This window comes from Alexandromys fortis, unplaced genomic scaffold (assembly GCF_014885135.2).
Source record: "Alexandromys fortis isolate MF-2015 unplaced genomic scaffold, M_Fortis_MF-2015_v1.1 scaffold_195, whole genome shotgun sequence".
Lineage (NCBI taxonomy): Eukaryota > Metazoa > Chordata > Mammalia > Rodentia > Cricetidae > Alexandromys > Alexandromys fortis.
Window position 1 is genome coordinate 595240 of NW_026068105.1, and position 20413 is coordinate 615652.

At 38.0% G+C, this 20413-nt stretch overlaps 2 protein-coding genes across 2 annotated transcripts in view; one reads left to right on the forward strand and one right to left on the reverse strand.

Moving 5' to 3' along the window:
• Positions 1-17583, reverse strand: part of Nup62cl (nucleoporin 62 C-terminal like) — a 62570-nt gene extending 44987 nt beyond the window's left edge. The window contains exon 1 of the mRNA XM_050124059.1: positions 17401-17583. The gene's annotated coding sequence lies outside the window, so the exon portion shown is untranslated. The remainder of the gene's footprint in view (positions 1-17400) is intronic.
• A 151-nt stretch (positions 17584-17734) lies between these two features.
• Dnaaf6 (dynein axonemal assembly factor 6) overlaps positions 17735-20413 on the forward strand; it is a 39305-nt gene continuing 36626 nt past the window's right edge. The window contains exon 1 of the mRNA XM_050124041.1: positions 17735-17801. The gene's annotated coding sequence lies outside the window, so the exon portion shown is untranslated. The remainder of the gene's footprint in view (positions 17802-20413) is intronic.

The following is a 20413-nucleotide window of genomic DNA, read 5'->3' on the forward strand; positions in this document are numbered from 1 at the left end:
AGTGACCTATGTATAACAATTAAAAGAGAGCTTGAGAGAGGAATTTAAAAGTCATGAATGACGAACTATGTGTTGTCTATAAAAATTCATTTAAAGAACAAGTACAAGCAGGCTAAGAATAAAAAGATGAAAAGATATGTTCCATGCAGCATTAATTAAATGACAGAAAGATTCAGTGTATTATTATCAGATAAGTAGACTTCAGAGTCAAGATGGTTACCATGGATAGAGGAGAAAGTTATGCAATAATGAAGAGCCAATCCTCTAAGACATCTGGGCAATCCTGTCAACACACCAAATAAAAGAGCTTCAAAACACACAAAACAGAAACTGGCAATATGGCAGGAGAAAATTCCATCAGTGGAGGCTTTAACATCACTCTTACAAGCTCATAGAACTAGTCAAAATGTTAGCAAAAATATAAAAGAACTAAAAACAATCACTAACTGTCCATATCTAGTTGATGTTTGTAAAACACTTTGCCCCAAGTGGAATACATTCTTTTCAACAAATTTTGAAGAATTAAACACACACACACACATGCAGTGTGCACACACATGCACACACACGTGTGTGTGTTCTACAATTGCAGTCAAATCAAACTAAGCATATAGGTCATGAAATTAGAAAGGAGGCCATAGAAAAGGAAAAGAGATTTTACTAGGTAGGAAGAGGTTAGAGGAATACATGTAACAGAAAAGTAGAAAGGAGCCTGCGGCAGGAGTCGGGAAGGCCGGAGAGGCTAGTGGAAGAAGGGAGTTAATGAGAACAAAGTATGTGTGGAAAATGCTCTAATGAAACGCAGTGCTTTGCATGCAAATTTTAAAAAAAATTAATAAAATTTAAAGCTAAAAGAAATCAATAACAAAAAGGTAACGAAATTTTCCAAACATCTGGAAACCAAACACACTTTAAATTATTGGTGGTTCCAAGAGTAGGAAATTTAAAAATGTGTTGAATTGGATGGAAATGAAAATACAGCCTCTGAAATTTTAGGGGAAAAAAAGCAGCCAGCCAGACACGTCGGCCATTAAAAGACAGCAAAAGCATCATCAAGAATATAAACTCCCAACCCAAGGAATATCAAAACAAGGCCAAGCAAGCAAAAGAAAACACAGGGCAGAAATCAATGGAATTAAACACAAAAATGACAGAAAAAAAAACAGTGATATAAACTTCCAGTTCTTAAAAAAATCAATATAACTCAAAGAAAAGGGGCTGGAGATCGCCTGCCTCTGTGGGTACAAGGGCTCATCACACAGGCCTAATGACCTGAGCGTGGATCTCTAGACCATGTATACAAGGCAAATGTGTGGTGTCTGTAATTCTAGTACTCCTAAGGTGAGATGGGATCAGCAGAATTTACCAGAAGCTTGTCGGCCACCTAGAACAGCATATGCAGCAGTATAGCAAACAAGACAGACCCTGCCTCAAATAGGATGGAAGGAAGGACATTTGAAGTTGTCCTGTGATCCTACATGAACCATCACACACAAACATGTATACGCACACACACACATACACATACACCAAAAATACACACACACATAAATAATAAAAAATAAAAAAACAAATTAAACACTTTCTGTCTTTTGTAAAATCACATTATCCACTAACATCCAAGTTCCTATACAAAAGGATCCATATAACAATACATTGCTGGGTTTTTTTCTGGCTGAAGAAAGACATCCACAGACAAGATATATAGATGAGACATTAGCACTGGAAAAGATATTCAACATCATTAGCCATCGGGGAAATTGCAAATTAAAGGCACAATATGGTATCATTATCTTCAAGGGAATAAAATTTAAAAAGAAAGATAACACTAAAGGATAGTGACAATGCAGAGAAACTGGATCACACACATATTGCTGGTGAGTACGCAAGACGGCACAGCCAACCTGGCAACAGTTTGGCAGTTTCTTATAAAACTGAATATGCAACTACCATATGACCCAGCAGTTACATTCCTGGGCATTTAGCCCAGAGTAATGAAGGCTTATTCTTGAAAAATGTACAAAAATATTCACAGAAGCTTTATTTGTAATAGCAAAGGGTGATATATATATATACACATACATACATGGATGTTATAATTTCAAATGTGTCCCTCGAAATTTATGTATTGGAAAATTAATACTTGATACAAACCAAGAGATGGTCCCCTTAAATAAATCATTAGATCTGTTTGTATGAGTGGCTTAATGTCATTTTTCTCTAATAAAGGATACATTAAGACAAGATGAGTTTGACCCCTTTCCCTCTTTCTCATGCCCAGTATTGTACCTTTTGCCCTGTAATAGCACAGCATAAAAGCCTTTGCCAGATACAAGGCCCTAGATTTCTCATTCTTCATAATTGAAGTAAAAACAATCATTACAAATTACCCAGTCTCAGACACTCTGAAACAATGAACAAATAGTTAAACTGCAGTGCGTCTCCATGATGGAATAGTATACACCAATAAAAAAGAAGCAAAGAATTGATGTACACAACAGTAGGGAACCTCCATACAATTATCACAGTCAGTAAAAGTCATTCCCTGAATACTATATATTATGTAGTTTAATGTATATAATTTTGTATGTTGCTGAAGATTAAAATAGATAACCATTTTGAAATGACAATCATTATTACAGAAAAGATCGATGATTACTAGGATGAGTGAGTGGGGGCAGGAAAGATGTGGATGCCTCTATAAAAGGAAAACTGAAGAATATATCCTTGTAGTGACAGAGATATTCAATATCTTGCCTGTATCAACATCAACACATTGGTGAAGATACTTTACTGAAGTTTTGCAAAACGCTATAGTGGGAGAACATGGGGTAAAAAGTAAGGGGGGGCTCTTTGCATTACTCTTCCAAGCAGCAAGAAAAAGTATGATTATGCCAAAGGAAAAAAAGCAATAGATTTTACATAAAATGCTTGTCAAAATCAAGCATGAAACATTAAGACAATTCTTTCATTGTGATTAGGGTGTTTCTGGTTCATTGAAAGCATAGCTTTTCTCAAAACATTGCTTAGCTTTAGACTTAAACCTACAAACCAGGAGAGGCAGTTTCTATTTCATTTCCACCACATTTCATCAATTACACAAATTGCCAATGACATAAATAATCACATTCAGATTTCAGTCAATCAAACCAGAATCTCAATATTAACCTTGAATACTGTACTTTTCCATCAGAGAGTGAAATCCAAACCATACACAGGGAATAGCAGCCAAGGTGAAGAGCAGCCCCGGTAGCAATTGTTCTATTGCTGGTCTGAATAGCAGGAATGGGTCAGGGCAGCGGTCTTGCAAATGCTATGGGTTGAACTGCAATCACTATGGAAACAACGTTGAAACCAACGTTCTCAGTCTGAGGCATGCTCCCACAGATAAATAAATGAGAAGCCGAAGAAGAGCAGAGGTGTTAGCTGAGCTTAAAGCAAAAGAAATGGATGCTGTCACCTAATGTGATAAAAGTGCCACTTGTAACATTTTTAAAGGTGCTAGAACCCAATCCAAAAACCCTCGCAAACATTGTAGGTTGTGTAGAAATGGTATTGCCTAAATTTAATTTGTTGAATTTATTTTACATTTTTTTTTTTTGAGACCAGGTCTCCTTATGAACTCTGGCTGTCCTGGAATGCACTATGAAGACCAGGCTGGCCTCAAACTCACAGAGATCTGCCTTCCTCTGCCTCCCATGCTGGCACTAAAGTTATGTGTCACTACAGCCAGCCTTGCTGCATTTATTTTTAAATAAAAAAGGCAGAAAAATCAACCCAACAGTATTCTGCAATATTAAGTGGCAGCTGAATAACATAGCTCTTGTCGTTGTTTTAAAACATAAATAGTTTATGTGATAGTGTTTTATAGGTTATTTCATCTCAATACAGAAGATAATAAAATATTAACATAGGAATACATATAGTAATACCCTTATGTGTTCAGCCATGAACAAAAATGACCGGATTTGAATCACTTTAAAGAGAAAACTGTTTTCATGGGGGAAAGATTAGTTAAGGAGCAAGATGTGTTGACATGTGTAATCCCAGCACTCAGAAGGCAGAGGCAGGAGGATTGATGCGATTTCAATGCCAACCTTTTTTATATAGTGAGTTTTAGTGAAGCCTAGCAAGGCCTACATAGCAAGACCCGATCTCAAAAAAAAAAAAAAAAAAAAAAAGAGTAGTTCATAAAATTTTAATCTTGACAGAGAATAGATCATGCACTTTTACTTTCTGCCGATCTTCTGGAGTTGATCAAACAAGATGAGCCTTAGTTTTAGAAACAAAACTACAGACCACAAGAAGCATCCCCTCTATATAGTTTCTAGAAACTTTAAATGTATAATATTTCAAGACCTATGACAAAGTGTTACCCTTAAGAAAAGATGACTTATAATAATGGGATAAAGGAGAATTGCCATCAGGGACTTCTGAATGCTACAAATCCAGCTGCCTTTTACCTAGATGACGCTGGATGAGTATTTCCCTAAAATTCATTTAGGTATAGAGGCCTGTGCCTTCAGAAGGTTGAAGAGAGGAATTAACCATGAGTCTGAGACCAGCCAGAGTTACAACACGATATGCTGCCTCAAAAAAATCATTAATTAATTCTGAAATGCAAGAGGGAAAATCTGCACAATCAAGGTCATTACAATGATGATAAGGTTTTCTCTATAGAGAGGTACTCAGTAAGTAGCTTCATTTCAGCAGGATATACGCCCAAAACTCGGAATACTTCTATGGCTCACAATAAATGCAGGGGGCACACAGAACAGAATTCAGTGTGCTCTGTGCCTCATATTTGAGAGGACTTTGCTTTCTAAGACTCTCATGGGGATGAGTGGTGTAATTCCAAATGTTGGAGTTAAATGTGCCATATTTTTAATTACTCTGTTGTAGCATGATTAATAAAAATCCAGAGACAGATGTTGGGGTTCAACCTGAAGATCAGAAAAGCAAAGCAGCTAGCCACTGGTTCTTACCTCTACCTCAGTCCAAATGGCGATCCTGCCTCCTGAAATCCTCAGAATGAGACTGTGTCTGAGAGCTGTGTCATCCCGTTTTATATTCCCCTTTAGGGCTGGGATAAAAGCCGTGCACCACTACTGCCCAGTATCTATGGCAAACTAGTGTGGTTACTGGGATTAAAGGTGTGTGTCACCACTGCCTGGTCTGTAAGGCTGACCATGGCAGCTGTTTTACTCTCTGATCTTCAGACAAACTTTATTTATTAAAAAAACAAAAACAAAAACAAAAAAAAACACCCCATCCACACTCTAACCCTGAAGTCTGTTTCCAAAGACAAACCTTCCATACTCATGAAAAGAACCACAAGCTGTTTTGTTCTCACCCTAAAGAAATGTGATTTCTGCTAAAGCAGGACTTGATACCAGTGGAGGCACAATCCTGCCGTCTGTGCAGCTGGATACAGGATGGTAGAAAATGGCCAGGACAGTGTCTCAAATGAGAACCAGCTGAGCAAAAGTAAACTGTAAGTGAAGCTGTTAATGTCACTGCAAAGCCAAAAGTGAGCCTACCTGGATGTGGTACCAGTTTCTCCGAAATTAAACTTGCTCATGACTCCAGACCCTAAAAGGAGTAAAGGGGTGGCAGGAAAAAAAAAACCCTGGAGGTCTCAATGAGACTTTTAAGTGAGTATTTTGGATGGAGGTCAAAATGGAATCACTTCCTCTTACTCCACACTCCTAGAAATACAAGTTTAAAATATTGAATGACATGCTTTAAAATACAAAGCAAAGGTTTTCTTTATCAGAAAGAGACAATCAGACAGGTGTGGAGTTATTATTTCTGAACAGAAGGTGATGCAGCTTACTACAGATGTGAGATATGCGCCTTATCAGCTGGAAACCCAACGATGGCTGGAGAACAATCTGAAATCCCAGGGTTGAGGTTAGAGATTTGTCAATCAGCAGACACTTGGTGGAACTTAAATCTGAGAGGACAAAGAAGAATAGGAAGATAACTCCCTAAGCTGGTCCAGTAGATGTGCATAGAAAATGTGAGTCAATATCACCTGCGTGGTGTGGAAACCTCAGGAAAAGCTCTTAACATGAAGCTGTTGAAAAAATTCAGGGTGGGTCCAGGCTATTTTCCCACAGTATCACTCAACACTGATGCCTTCACTTCCTAAACTGCATACATTTTACAGTCCCCAAAGACTAATCCACACAAAATAAAAACCACAGGACATCCAAGTCAACTGTCTTAACATAAAATGAGAGAACACTCTTCCAATGAAATAGAGATCATACAGTAGTCAGGAGAAAACATTAAAACAAGTGTTGCATATGTCCAAATAGTTCAAGCAAGAAGCAGTGTCTACAAAACAAATTAATGTTAAAAACCATGGAAACCATTCAAAAATGGATGTTAGCATTAGAAGAAAAAAAATGTCTGAGCCAGAGATACAGCCTAGCATTTTACAATGCCCTGGGCTTGATCCCCAGCACTAAAAACATTTCAAACAATAGACTTAAAGAATAGCTACACATAACTGGAGAGAATATAAAGTCTGTGAACTGGACAAGAAAAACAGCAAAAGACTGTCAGAACACAGGGTGACTGGAAGCAAGAACGAAAATAAAAGACAAGAAAAAGGGCTACACACCCTTATGTACATGTGCACAGGGAATGCAGAAGGAAAAGGCAGAATGGCATAGACAGTGTTTATGGCATTAATACACGAGCTAGCTAGAACTGAAGAAAAGCGATTCTTCAGATTTAAAAGGTCACTAAGTACAAGCAAGCAATCCCCCCCGCAAACGCATGATATTCTGAAATGCTAGAAAATTAAATATATTCAGAAACTTAATAGAGAGAAAGATGATTTCTCTAATATGCAGCAACAAGCAGATTGACAGCAGGTGCTTCATTCTCAGGAATAGATGTTAGAAGACAATACATAAAGCATCTTAAAGTGCTATGGAAAGATCATTGTGAATTTATAAACCTAGCTCAGTCAAGAGTAAGAGTGGGATGTGCCTAAAAAGTCTGCTTTTATACAATAGCTATAAAAGGTAATGTTAAGTAATCAGGATTAAAAATACTCCATTGAAATTAAGAGTCTCATTATTTTATATGCCATGAAGAAAGGACAGAAAGGAGAAAGATACCAACCTGTCATACTTTTAATCACTTAACTTTTTCCTTTTCAAAAAAGCTTTCTTCATTGATTTTTTTTATCAAACATGTGGGCAATAAAGTAAAAAGTTAGGCATGGTGGCACATGCTTGTAATCCTAGAAATCTGGTGTCCGAGATAGGATGGTCATAGGTTCAATGCCATTCTGGACTACATAGTGATACCTTGTTTCAAAGAGCAGAGGGAGAGAAGAGAGAAGAGGAAGTAGAAAGTAAGGGGTTGGGGAGAGCAAAAGTGAGAAGTAGAGGAGAGCAAATAAAACCGGGGAAAAGAAAAGGAAAACAAAAACCGCATAAGCAACCACATTTATAATCCAATTTTCATCTCAGATTACCCGGTACTCTGTCACGAACAGCACTGTTGAAGATATCAATGCATTTATATTCATGTATATTCTTTCTCACTATTCTACCTTCCTCCTCCTCCACTCTCTCTCCCTTTCTGCCTCATTTTGAAACAGGGTTTCTCACTATGTAGTTCTGGCTGCCTTTGAACTTGAAATCCTCCTACTCTTGCTTCCTTAGTGTTGGAAATACAGTGTGCACAACCACGCCTGACTGAAGCATCATTATTTCTTCTTTTCACAGAACTTTATATGTTTTTATTATATACAAATGGTACTGAATGTAAAGTTTATACAAAATATAAAAAGTTAAACAGATAAAAATATTCTTGGCCATAAAAGCCATTTATGCATGTGTACATGCATACAGACACATACATTCATAGTATTTTCCATCATAATAATTATACATGCATACAAGTATGCTATTTAAATTATTTTACATTTTTCCAAAATGAGAGTTAACTGGATAATTGTAAAAACAAAAATGAACTAGAAGGTGAACTAAATAGTCATTCCATTAAAAATATGATAAAACTAATCTTTAATCTAGAGAATGAAGTTATTTTGTCCAAATATCAAAACTAAAGTTTTCAAGTATTAGGTTCCTGTTGCTGTTATTCTTTCATTTTGATAAATAACAATTTAAAAATAAATATTCTGACCAGTAACGGGGATATGAAATCAGACAGTTGATCTTAATAAGTGGAGTATATAGACCATAGAGCAGAAAAATATAGATGATCACCTAGTCATCAAAATGGAGGTTAAAACTCCACCTAATTCCCCACTTAAAACAAGAGCTTCTGTGTAAAATGAAATATCAACAAATCTCCATGCAATCCAGCAGCTTATATGCATTTTGGCTTCTCGAAGAGTTTCTTTAGCTTGCAGCGTCACTTCTTTAAAAAGAATCTGAAAATCATTTTTTCGATGCTCTTTAACCAACTTTTCAAATATATAAGTTCTCCCTTTGTCTCCTATTTTATTATCCTGATAATTACTCTGTGGAACATATGCTCCGTTCACGGCCCGCAAGCACTGCTTCCTAGGAGTCAAAATCCATCCCTAGCATCTTAGAGATTTTCACCCCAGCTGTCTATCATTCAGACTTTGATCCTAGAGATTTTCACATTACCTGTGTGTTCAGCGAGGATTATGACATCAAAACGACCACCTGGACAGCAAATACTCTCTACTCATTTCTATTTCTGAGGTTAAAATGTGAAGCAGTATTTACTTCTTAAAACTGAGGATTACTATCGTGGGTAGACGAGTAAGGCAGTATCTCTAAAGGGCAATTTTGAAAATGCTAGTTACTACATGTTTATTTTAAGATCATCCGTACTTCCTACAACGTTAAAAATGTGATCTCCAGTTGGTGATTCCAAGTGGAATCAGTCATTCCCAGAAGGCACAGAGGAGATGCAATGAGCAGAATACTGGTACTTGGTACCTTATTTAATTTTATATCCCTAAATGCGCTACTCTCTTGGGGCTCCTGATATAAATTATATATTAGATATTTTATAGCATGTAATTACATGCTTTTATATTTATGGATACCACTGTCAAAAAATACAGCTATATATGATATAACTACACAAATTGGTAAAAAAAAAAAAATAACCTCAGTGTTGTCAATCCTGGTGTTGATTTTATAGCAGAATTTTTTTTTTAACAAGTTCTCAGTCTGAAGCCCAGGCTGCCCTTGAATTCAGGGCAATCCTTCCCACTCAGCCTTCTGGCTGCTGGGCTCTCAGGTATGAACCACTGTGGCTGACATTTAGAGTACAAATTAACAAACACTTTCAGATTTATGTACTGTCATTGTTACCTGCAAAGGAAAAGTTCTGGAGTAGCCATCAAAAGGTGGCCTTGCATTCAGAGATTTACTATTCTTCTGCAAGTAACTGAAACATCTCGGTATTAAATTATAGCATTTGCTTTGGAATTGTTGCTAATTTAGGAACTTTGGCTATAAAATCCTCTCCAAATCATTACTTTCACAGTTAAAATTTTACTTTTGTCACTAAAAATTGTGAATTAAAGATTATTTCTCATCTATCTAATTTAGATCTTAGCTTGATTATTCTGAAACTGATTTTACTCAACTAGTTTATGATAAAGGTGCTTTTCTAAGCTAACCATCACTTTTAGGGATTGTCAATTTCTCTCTATAATTCCATTATGCTTTACTTGATTATTCTGAAATTGATTTTACTCAACTAACTTCTGATAAAGGTGTTTTTCAATGGTAACCATCATTATTAGGGATTTTCAATTTTTTTCTATAATTCCATTATGTTTTGCTTCATGTGTGTACGAAAAATTATGCTGTTGCTGGGCGGTGGTGGTGCACGCCTTTAATCCCAGCACTCAGGAGGCAGAGGCAAGTGGATCTCCGTGAGTCTGTAAGCCAGCCTGGTCTACAAGAGCAAGTTACAGGACACACAGGACTGTTACTCAGAGAAAACCTGTCTCGATAAACAACAACAAAAATTATGCTGTTCAGGGCCTATGTTAGAACTTGTGCTTGGTTCTCTCTCAGTAACCCATTTTTTCCTTCATCAGCATGGAGTATCTGTTTATTCTTAACTTGCATTAAATCATATTTTGTCTTATATTAATGTTGCCTTACTATTTTTTTGTTGATATCTTCCTATTACATGGTCTTCCAAGCTATTATTTTTAAGTGTGATTTTTGTAAAGATCATAGTTAATTTTTTTAATATTTAAAATGTGATTAGGGGTTATGATGGTTTAGTAAAGTGGCAATTGTAGGTTCTTCTCCAAGATCCATGACTTCACTAGCCCTAGGTAGTTGGCTGTGTTTCCAATACCAGGCTTGATTTCCAAGGAAAGTGGGAAATGATGTAATTACATTATATTACCATTTATTTAAAATTTTAAAATATCATAATTATCTTTTAATGAATGGTTATAACTGGTTGATATTTAATACAACTGATACAATTGGGCTTTTTCTTCAATATTACTTGGTGTATTTTATTTGCTAGGATTTATGTACCTTTTATCCTTTCTGGAAATTAGGTTGGCAGAATTTTCTTTACTCGCTTAATTTTCTCAAGTTTAGAAGTTATATATTCAAATTACATTGATTTATTTAGCGTTTCTTAAATTCTTCTTAACAGGAATAGTCCCATTCACGCATTTCTAACAAAGCCTGAAGACAATGTGTATGTCCTATCGCACTTTGATAAACAGGACAATGACATACTTTGATGTCCCTGTACAGATCAGTATTTTCTTTAAGAATGAAAAAAAGGCCTGTGCTTCTAAGCATTCTAAGATTATCAGTGGAAAAATCTGTCTCTCTGTTGTTGACTTACGTTTTCCGTACTATTTCCCTTTTATCCTTTCTATATCCACGGGGCCTAACAACTTCAACTAAGTAAATCACAGCTTTGCATGTCCAGCCCGGTTTACAATTCTGTCTTGGATGATTCAACAGAAGTACACATGTTCAAAGACAAATAGTTAATGGTAAACACCTTCTGCAGAAAGTTTACCCACTAGGCCCAGAGAAATCATTAGAGCTCACCGTGAGGGCTATTGGAAATGGGCAGATGTTCTTGGCCTGGCTATACAATCTGAGCGAGGCTTCCTAAATTAGCTAAATTACTGGGGGGAAATAAAACAACTCACTGAGCGTGGATACCTGCCAGACTGTTCGAGACCCAAATGCATAGCTGCGTCTTGTTCCTCACTTCTGCAATTTTGTTGGTTCTACTAGGTGAGAAATCAAAAATTTTTTTTAAAAATAAATTCACTAAAAACTCTCTGCATAAATTACCTTATCTAATTCGACTGAATTAAAAATAACGTCTGAAAGCTTTCCGAAGTAAAGTATAAAGCTGGGCTAGCCTGGTGTCAAGGAAGGATCAGCAAATCCAGAGAGTGCTTTCAGAGAGGCAACAGACTGAACATAAATTGAATTTCAATTACAAAAAAAATCATACCACGCATTTATCTTATTTATCAGCATGCAAATCAACTACACTCTTGATTACCTCCTGTCACTTATTAAGCTTAGGAATATTTGGGGCAGTAAGACCCTGATCTAGGATCAGTGAATGACGGGAGGATGCTTCAGGACACAATACTCAAACTCTTGACTCTCCTATAAGCAGAGACTAATTATGAAAAGGAAAATGTATTGCACCCAAAATTCCTTAGCTTTAATAGCTCATACAAGGGGATTCTGATCACAATTTTCTCATGGAGGAAATTCAGGAACTACAGCACCGTACAACTTTCCGAAAGTGAGGTAGCTGGTAAGTAAAAGAAATGGCCACAATAATTGTATTTTGATAATAACTTGAGCACATAACATTAGGAAGATAAATCTGTGCCCTGAACAAAAGAAAAAGGAATTAGAGCCCGGGTAGCTATTAGTAGTCATTTTGGCACCAATATGTAGGACTTCTGTCTCTCCGGGTCTAAACATTTTGTTTCGAATTATTTGTACCATCATTTCCCTATAATTGCTTTGACAATAACTGTCGAGAGGTAACCAGCTCAGTCATATAATTTATTAAAAATCGTTCCCACCTTCTTAGAAGCAAAGGAGCTATTTCCCTTGGAGATAGAATTTTCTCCAAAATGCCTAGTTACCCGACAACCTTTGAGCTCCGTGAATACACTCTTCAGCCCTGGGAATGTCGTGATGAAAGGATCTGGCCAGAAAACGCACAAAATGTGACTAGTAAGTAATAAAGCCGTTCCTATGAATAGCAACTTCTGATGGTGTGTGCGATTCTTTAGCATACCATTCATTAGAAAGGCGGCAAAGCAAAAGAACACAAATTTGCTGAAGAAATCTCTGATTCTACTAAGATGTAAAGCTTTCCAGAAACAAAACAAAACAAAACAAAACAAAAAACCACTGAAGCGGAAAGTCAGAAAAACTAACCCTCAAAACACACTGAAGACTTTATTTCCCACTAATGGCCATGGATGGCAACTCCGAATATTTTAGTTAATGACAGCTTATTTTAAATGAGTCACCGGTAAGCAATGGCTAGAGAAAGGTGGAATTTGTACATACATTTTGAAGAAAATAGGGAAGAATCAAATGTATAAAGGTGGTCATATTATTTGAAGTCAAAACAAAATATAGGAATTCTGAAAACCATGTGCTGGTTCTGGGTCCCTGTTAAAATATTTTACGGAGCACAACGTTCTGATGATCTCACTAAGTACATTTCCCTCATTCCTGGTAGGATGTTGTAAAGCTGGATGACCAGAACTTCATTTTAAGAACTGGAACTGTAAAACAAACAAACAAAAACAAAGAAAACCAAAACCCCTAAAGTCCAAGACATAAAAGCAGGAGGACTATTTAGGGGGTGGAAGGGGGCTTGAGAGGCTTGGTAGTAGGAGAAGAGAGGGTAAAGGGGTTGTGTTATTTAAGCAAATTAAAATACGATGGCCATGTATGAAAATGTCACAAGGAAAACATAATTTGTATGCTACCCAAAATAACAATAATATTTTTTTTAAACCTCAAAGAACAAGTCTTCAAAAAACTACAAGTGTGATGCTGGTGGTGTGCCAAAATGCTACACTGCTTCTTAGTGTGTAAGGCCCTGGGTCCATCTGAACACCGAGAACAAAGAGGGGCAAAATGTGTGCTATTGGAAAAACTTGTAAGTTGCTATGCAACGAGTCTCTCTCTCTCTCTCTCTCTCTCTCTCTCTCTCTCTCTCTCTCTCTCTCTCTCTCTCTCTCTCTCTCTCTCTCTTGTGAGTGATGTTAGCAGTTATTGGGAAAGGGAAGACCACGGTGGTACATACCAATGGGGAAAAAAGATGAAATTTTATGTATCCTAGACTAGCCTTCAACTAAATAGCCAAGAATAAACTCAAAATTCTGATTCTTTTGCCTTTACCTCCCAGGTACAGAGGTAATAAGCATGTACCACCACATTCAGTTTTCTGAGGTGCTGGGACTTGAACCCAGAACTCCCTGTATGCTAGGCAGCACTCTAACAACTGTGTTATTATCTCTAGTTCTAAGGTGACTTTAAAAGATTTATTTATTACTATTTTATGTGTATTGGTGTTTTGTCTGCGTGTTTATCTGTGTACCACATGCATGCAGTGCTCATGGAGGCCAGAAGAGGGCGTCAAATACCCTGGAACTAGAGTTACACCTCGCATCGCTACACCACCATATGGGTGTTAGAACCTGGATCCTCTGGAAGAGCAGCCTGTGCTCCGATCCACAGAGCCATCTCTCCAGCCTAATAGAATTTTTAAAACTTTTTATTTCATTTTATTTCACTGTCTTTGTGAATTATGTCTGTATATGTGTCTGTGTGAGGGTGTCAAATTCTCTGGAGCTGGAGTTACAGACAGGTGTGAGCTGCCATGTGGGTGCTGGGAAATGAACCCAGGTCAAATACGCTGGAACTGGAGTTACAGGTGTCTGTGCACTACTATGTGGGTGTTAGAAATAGAACCCAGGTCCTCTGGAAGAGCAGTCAGTGCTCTTAACCACTGAGCCACCCCTCCAGCCTCGATACGCAGAATTTGTTTTAAGAAATACATTTTCACTTTTGTCAGCCATCACTCCATAGAAATGATGACATTAATAGAAACTTGTGGCTTCATTTAATTTTTATTTTTAAAGGGGGAAAAGTTAAAGTTGGGGAGGGATAGATTGGACCAAAATACAGTGCATAAAATTCTCAAAGAATAAAATTAAATGAAAAAAATATATTTGGGGTCTGGAGAGATGGATCAGTAGTTAAATTAAACTGCTCTTGAAGGTGACCTGAGTTTGGATAGCAACACCTAAGTCAAGAACCTGCAACCCAACTAATCAGCATCTAAAACAAATATAGCCAAACTTTAGTAACTCTTAAATCTGGGATATTACTATTTTTGCTGTTTGAAATATTTCATAATTTTTATAGGAAGGTCTACTTAATGTTCTAGAATGTAGAGGAACAGAAAATATGATAGTATGTGTGCCTTGAAGTGGGAGGTGTGCTCTGACATCAATTATAGCTTTCCTTGTAGTCAACTTCATTTGCTACTTTATAAAAAATTAAATTAAAAATTAATACACATTTATATAATCTTTGAAGAAGATATTCATAAAGAAAGCTAATCAACACGAGTGTCATTAAGATACTTGAGTCTTCTACAATTCATATATTTTAAAAAATCATTTTGAAAATGTCTGTTTGGAAAAAAATGCATTCATCTTCCTTCTTCTATATAAAAGATGCCATAGCTGATCACTGCTACTTAAGCAGAAGAAACTAGACAGCCAAATGCAAACACCCATGTAAGTGCAGAGCTCTGGTCTTCTCTTTAGGCTTATTGCTAAGTCCAACAGAAACTCAAGTTGTACAAAGGATTTTTAAGTACTCAAGACTTAACACTTAATTTGTAAACACATAAAAACTAGAAATAAGTTTCCTGTTGTTGGCTTAGTTAGGCTAAATAAAGTAAAACCAAGTCACTGAGTGGAATATTGTTTATGTTATTAAGGCAAAATTTAAAGAATATTGAATGTGCTTTAAAAAATTCTCAGGATAAAATTAAGCAAACACTAAGTTTATAAACAAGTCTCAAAAGCATGTATAAAATCTGGGATTATGTGGATAGATGTGGGGAATCAGATTATGATATCATGATACAGGAATGGGTGAAATTTTCATCTTTAATTTATTTGAATGTTGGTTTAATAAATTATTTAACTAATGTTTAAAAATAATTATATATATATTCTAAAATATTATCTAAGTGATATCCCCCTTGTACAGCTAGTAACCTTCAAGTGTATTTTGCTTAGCCTTTCACATCATTCAAATTTCATTACTTTAAAGGAGAACTACAAGTCCAATTCAGTTACCTGTGCTTTGGGTTGGCACTCGGTACTTCATTTTTGCCCTCTAGATCTGATCTACTATTAAAGCACACTAGGCAAGAATAGTGATCTTAATCAAGTGAGTACTAATGTCATTAGGAACCCAGGTAATTCACTGAGTTCTTCAAGTCCCAATGTTTCCCCACTTCCAAGTTTCAAGACATTTATTTAGAAGCCAAGTGTCTGGAAGGTTCATCTCTGATCTGGGAACCACCATTCCCTATACCCTCAACCTTTTGGAAAATTGTGCTTGGCAAAGGATTTCATCTTTCAGAGGCAAATCAAATCTTGAAGGGTCCATTTTATTCCTAAAATAAATAGCATTTATTTCCCCAAGGGGAAGAGAAACTGAACAGTTTTTTATATCTGACACAGTACAAAACAAAAACACTTCATATCTGTAACATAGATCGATCGTGTCTTCTTCCTGGGTACTGTTGCAGACACACAAAACCAGTTTCTGGAGTATTCCAGAATGATCTGTGTTTTTCATAAATTCAGTAAAGGCATACAAAAGACTGAAGCCCAGAGGTCTAAGGCCAGTCTTTTTCACAATGAAAAGCAATTTATTAATAGATCGTGGACTAATTTTTTTTAAATAGAACATGTTAGATTGTATTGCACATAATGTTGATTTTACAAACGTGGCAATTATATTGTCCTTCTGTATAGTACAGATATGGCATTCACTTTATTTATTTAGTTTTGTTGTTCTTTTAAAGACAGTATCTTGCTACTTAGTTTAGACTGGCCTTGAGCTTGGGATCCTCCTGCTTCGGTCGAGTACTGACAGTACAGATGCACTCCCTCACACTCCCAAAATGTATTTCTTTTTGTGAGTGATAGTCAAAAGGTTTCCAAGGCACTGGCTGGATATCAAAGATTTAGGATTAGTGCACAAAGAGACACAACAAAGACAAACCAAGAGAACCAACAGAAATAGCAGCACGTACATCACATGCAGCACATGGAAGTATCTAGAGACGGAACAAAATGGAAGGCATTTAAACTGTGGTCATCCACGGCAATAATAAAGGGATCATGGTGTTGCTTATTTGACTAAACAGCCAATAATTTTAAAATTCTACTCCCATATTTTTCTTTATCTTGCATAATAACAAGGAGAATGGATACATTACTAAAAGTTCATTATCACTTCCTCTTTGCCATATGAGGTAAGTTATGAAAAGCACAGCAGCTGAGGCAAGGGCAGTAGTTCCGTACCTTTGTCATCAAATTCCACTCCCTGGATAACAAAAAGTATTCATTAAAACCATCCTATGTCTCCTAGCTTAGCGCTCAAATCATACATCCAAGTAATTTTGCACCATTACTCCTTCTTTTCTCCTTTATTTAAAATTAAATTAGGTAATTCGTGGGAAACTCTATCCCTAAGGTGAAGACACTCAGTTCTCTACCCGTGGCTAAGAGTCCGCACACCTAGGCTTCCCCCCTCCAAAGCAGGCGAAGCTGGGCGCCCGGCCAAGAGACTTTCCGAAGACTTAGGAGGCCCGATGGGCCCCCACGGGACATCGTGTCAGCCGATCCTCAGCTCTCCTGGGGGCTCCTGAACAGACAGGATTTGCCTCTATAGGAAATAAAAAGCACAATCCCTGCGACCACCACCGCAACCACCACCACCACCGCGACCACCACCACCACCGCGACCACCACCACCACCACCACCGCGACCACCACCACCACCACCACCGCGACCACCACCGTACAGGGTCCCGATGAGCCAGTGCCTAGTGGGGAAAGAGGCACAACACGTGTCTCTGTCCCGGGAGGGGGGCGTGGAGAGCGAGAGCATCGCAGACACCAAAAGCTTCTCAACCGGAGCCCATGAGCCCTACCATTTCCGTGTCCTCTGCTCTAGATTGCTGAAGGTTATGAGTTCTCGGACCCGGAGTTCGCTACCAAGGAAGGGGGAAAAATAAGATTCCTGTAAAAAGCCCGAGGGGTAAATGCAAACGTCGTGCACTTACCTCCGCGTCGGAGCAAGCTTTCTATCCTGTTCGCAAAGTACAGGCGCAGGCGGGCAAGGAGCAGTGGGCGAGAAACGGGCGGACCGGGACCCGGACCTTCTCCAGCAGGGAAGCAGCGGACTCCCAGGAGCTAGCCGCGACAGATCCAGCAGCTCAACCGGGGTCGACCTACTTAACTAGAAAGGGCGGCCATAGACCCCGAACGGGACGCGCTGTGATTGGTTGCCTCTGGTATTGTTTCAAAGGAGACTCTTCTGTGATTGGCTAGCAGAGTCAAGCGGGAATCCGAGGTGGGAGGTGGGAGAGGGGTTTAACAAAGTTGTTACCCAGGCAACAGAGCGACGCACAGCGAGCGGCAGTCTATTTTCGGAGCCTAGGCTGTGACCGGAGCACTGACCAAGGTGAGGAAAATTGAACCTTAGGAGGGAAAAACAGAGGGGGTCCTTGAATACTGTGACAGTTGGAGAAACTAGGGAGAATTTAAAATACTTAAGGGCTCGGCGACATAGCCCTCAAAAGCCCTAAGCTGCTCAAAGTAGGGGCGAACGTTCCCGAAGTCCCGCCCTCCTTAACCCCTGAGGCAGGATGTTGCTTCTGTTTCTAGAAAAACTCCCGAAGAAGGAATCTCAGGTACTGCCCTAATGTAGGAAAAAGAAAGAACATCCAAATATTTCCCAATTTTCCTTTCTCGGGTCTCACACACCCTCAATACGTTCCCCCTTTTCCGTTAAAAAAATAATTTGAGAGTGTAAAATGTTTCCTTGTAGGTAGGTCTGGGAGGTCAAAGTTGAGTGACTCACTATATCTTCCATTTTATGTGAACAAGCCGTGTTAATTCTGTACCAGCAGGCCTTGGTTGGGAAATGGAGGAAGAGTGCGCTCTGTAAAGCCTTTCAGACAGGAAAATAAAAATAAAATGGCTCCTGCCACTTGCCTATGGAGCAATATTTTTGTGGGAGAGAATTTCAGCGGCCTGAGAGTTCTGAGGATGTTGGTTACATCCTGGAGGAGTGGAGAACAGTCACACACACATTTACTGGGTCAGAATATAGTGCACAAATCTTACACTTACAAAAAAGTGTACCTTAAAATTCCCACTCCGCAACTTGAGGTTGATTAGGAGAATACTTTGTCATTTGACTATACCTTTAAAAAACACAAAACCAAACTGCGATAAAAATTGAATCCGAGGAATGAGAGAGAACCCAGTTTGAGCAAAGAGATAAGAATCATTAATTCTGAGAATTTCCTGTTGTGGTAGGAATTCAAAACACTGACTACAGAGGTAAACAAAACTAGCTCTTCGTTCTTAGGAGAACGTTCAAAGAACTGAAAGACAAATTACCATTCAGCGCTCTTTTTATTTATAAGTTGAATATAAAAGTAAGAAAGGATTATTGCCAAATGTATTGTTTGCCTGAAATGTGCTATGTACCACCCCACCCCACCCCCCTTTGCTATTCAGTCCAGGATCCCTTAAACTCATCCTTCTGCTAGCAGCTTCCCAAGTGCTGACTTTGAACATACTACATAGGTTTTGATGGCTCAGGATGAGCCCTAAAAAATTAAAAATCTCCATCTCAGTATGAAAACTCCCTTTCAAAATAAAGAAAGAAAGAAAGAAAGAAAGAAAGAAAGAAAGAAAGAAAGAAAGAAAACTCACTTTCAAGCTCATACTGGACCAGTTACTAGGGAGCCTGATGTGTGAGGTTCCTCTGAACCCAGGAGCTCAAGATCAGCCTGGTAAAGGTAGGAAATCTCAAAAACAGAGCAACAGAGCACATCTTTCAAAGGATGGTAGAGACTCCATTTTTATAAATAACCTCGATAAAGTACAGACACAGGAATTATTAAATCAAACGAGGCTTATGTTTTTATCTTTAGGTAACATGCCATCTCTGAGCCCTATCCCTATACCCTCTTTTCGTTTTTCATTTTGAGACAAGATCTCACTAAGTTGTCCAGGCTGGCCTTGAACTCGTAGCTCAGACTTGCCTGAACTGCATCAGCCTTCTGAGTAGCTGTACCTCAAAGCCTGGCTTGCATTTATGTTTCTTAAAGATTCCAGGTACTTAAAAAAAAACACTTTCCGTTAACTATATTTTAAGTTTGTAAGAGAAAACGTGTTAAACTCCCATAGTTACGAATGTTTTATGGTAGTGAATGATAGAAATATAAATAGGAAGCTATTCTTGTGTTTTAAAGATGTAACAAGCATATTTCCTATTGAACCAAGGACCTTTGGCATGCTTAAGAATACACGTATTGAACTACATCCCCAGTCCATAACTGAATTAACTTTTAATAGACAGAGAATTACTGATGAGTATCGTTGTCAAAAATTAGTTATGTGTGTCTGTGGGGAGGTATGTGCACAAGAGTGCAGATGATCCTGGAAGTCAGTATTAGATCTCCCAAGAGCTGGAATTACAGGCAGTTTGAGCTGTCTCATGTGGGTGCTAGAAACTGAAGTAAAGTCCTCTGAATAGAGTATGGACACTTGTTTTTTTCCTTTCTTTTTTTTCTTTTTCTTTTTTTTCCTTCGATTTTTTTGAGACAGGGTTTCTCTGTGTAGCATTGGAGCCTCTCCAGGAACTCACTCTCTAGACCAGGCTGGCCTTGAACTCACAGAGATCCTCCTGCCTCTGCCTCCCAAGTGCTGGTCTGTGCCACCACTGCCCGGCTGAGCAGTATAGACTCTTAACCACTGAGCAATCCTACCAGCCTTCCTCACTAAGATTTTTTAAAGGACAGGAATACATTAGTATGCCACAATAGAATAAGAACTTATAAGCATACAGCCCTAGAAAGAAATCCTAAGCATGACCAAAACTAGACAAAAACAATTATTGAGAATATTGTCGTTAAATTCAGACATGAGCAGAGATGCTGTTTACTTTTACATTCTCAAAAGAATTTTTCTGCTAGAATTGCTAAATAAGGCATTATATGAACAAAGTTTTAGAAGAAATGTTAAACCTAAAGAATAAACAGGTTTTGAAATGGTTGAGGT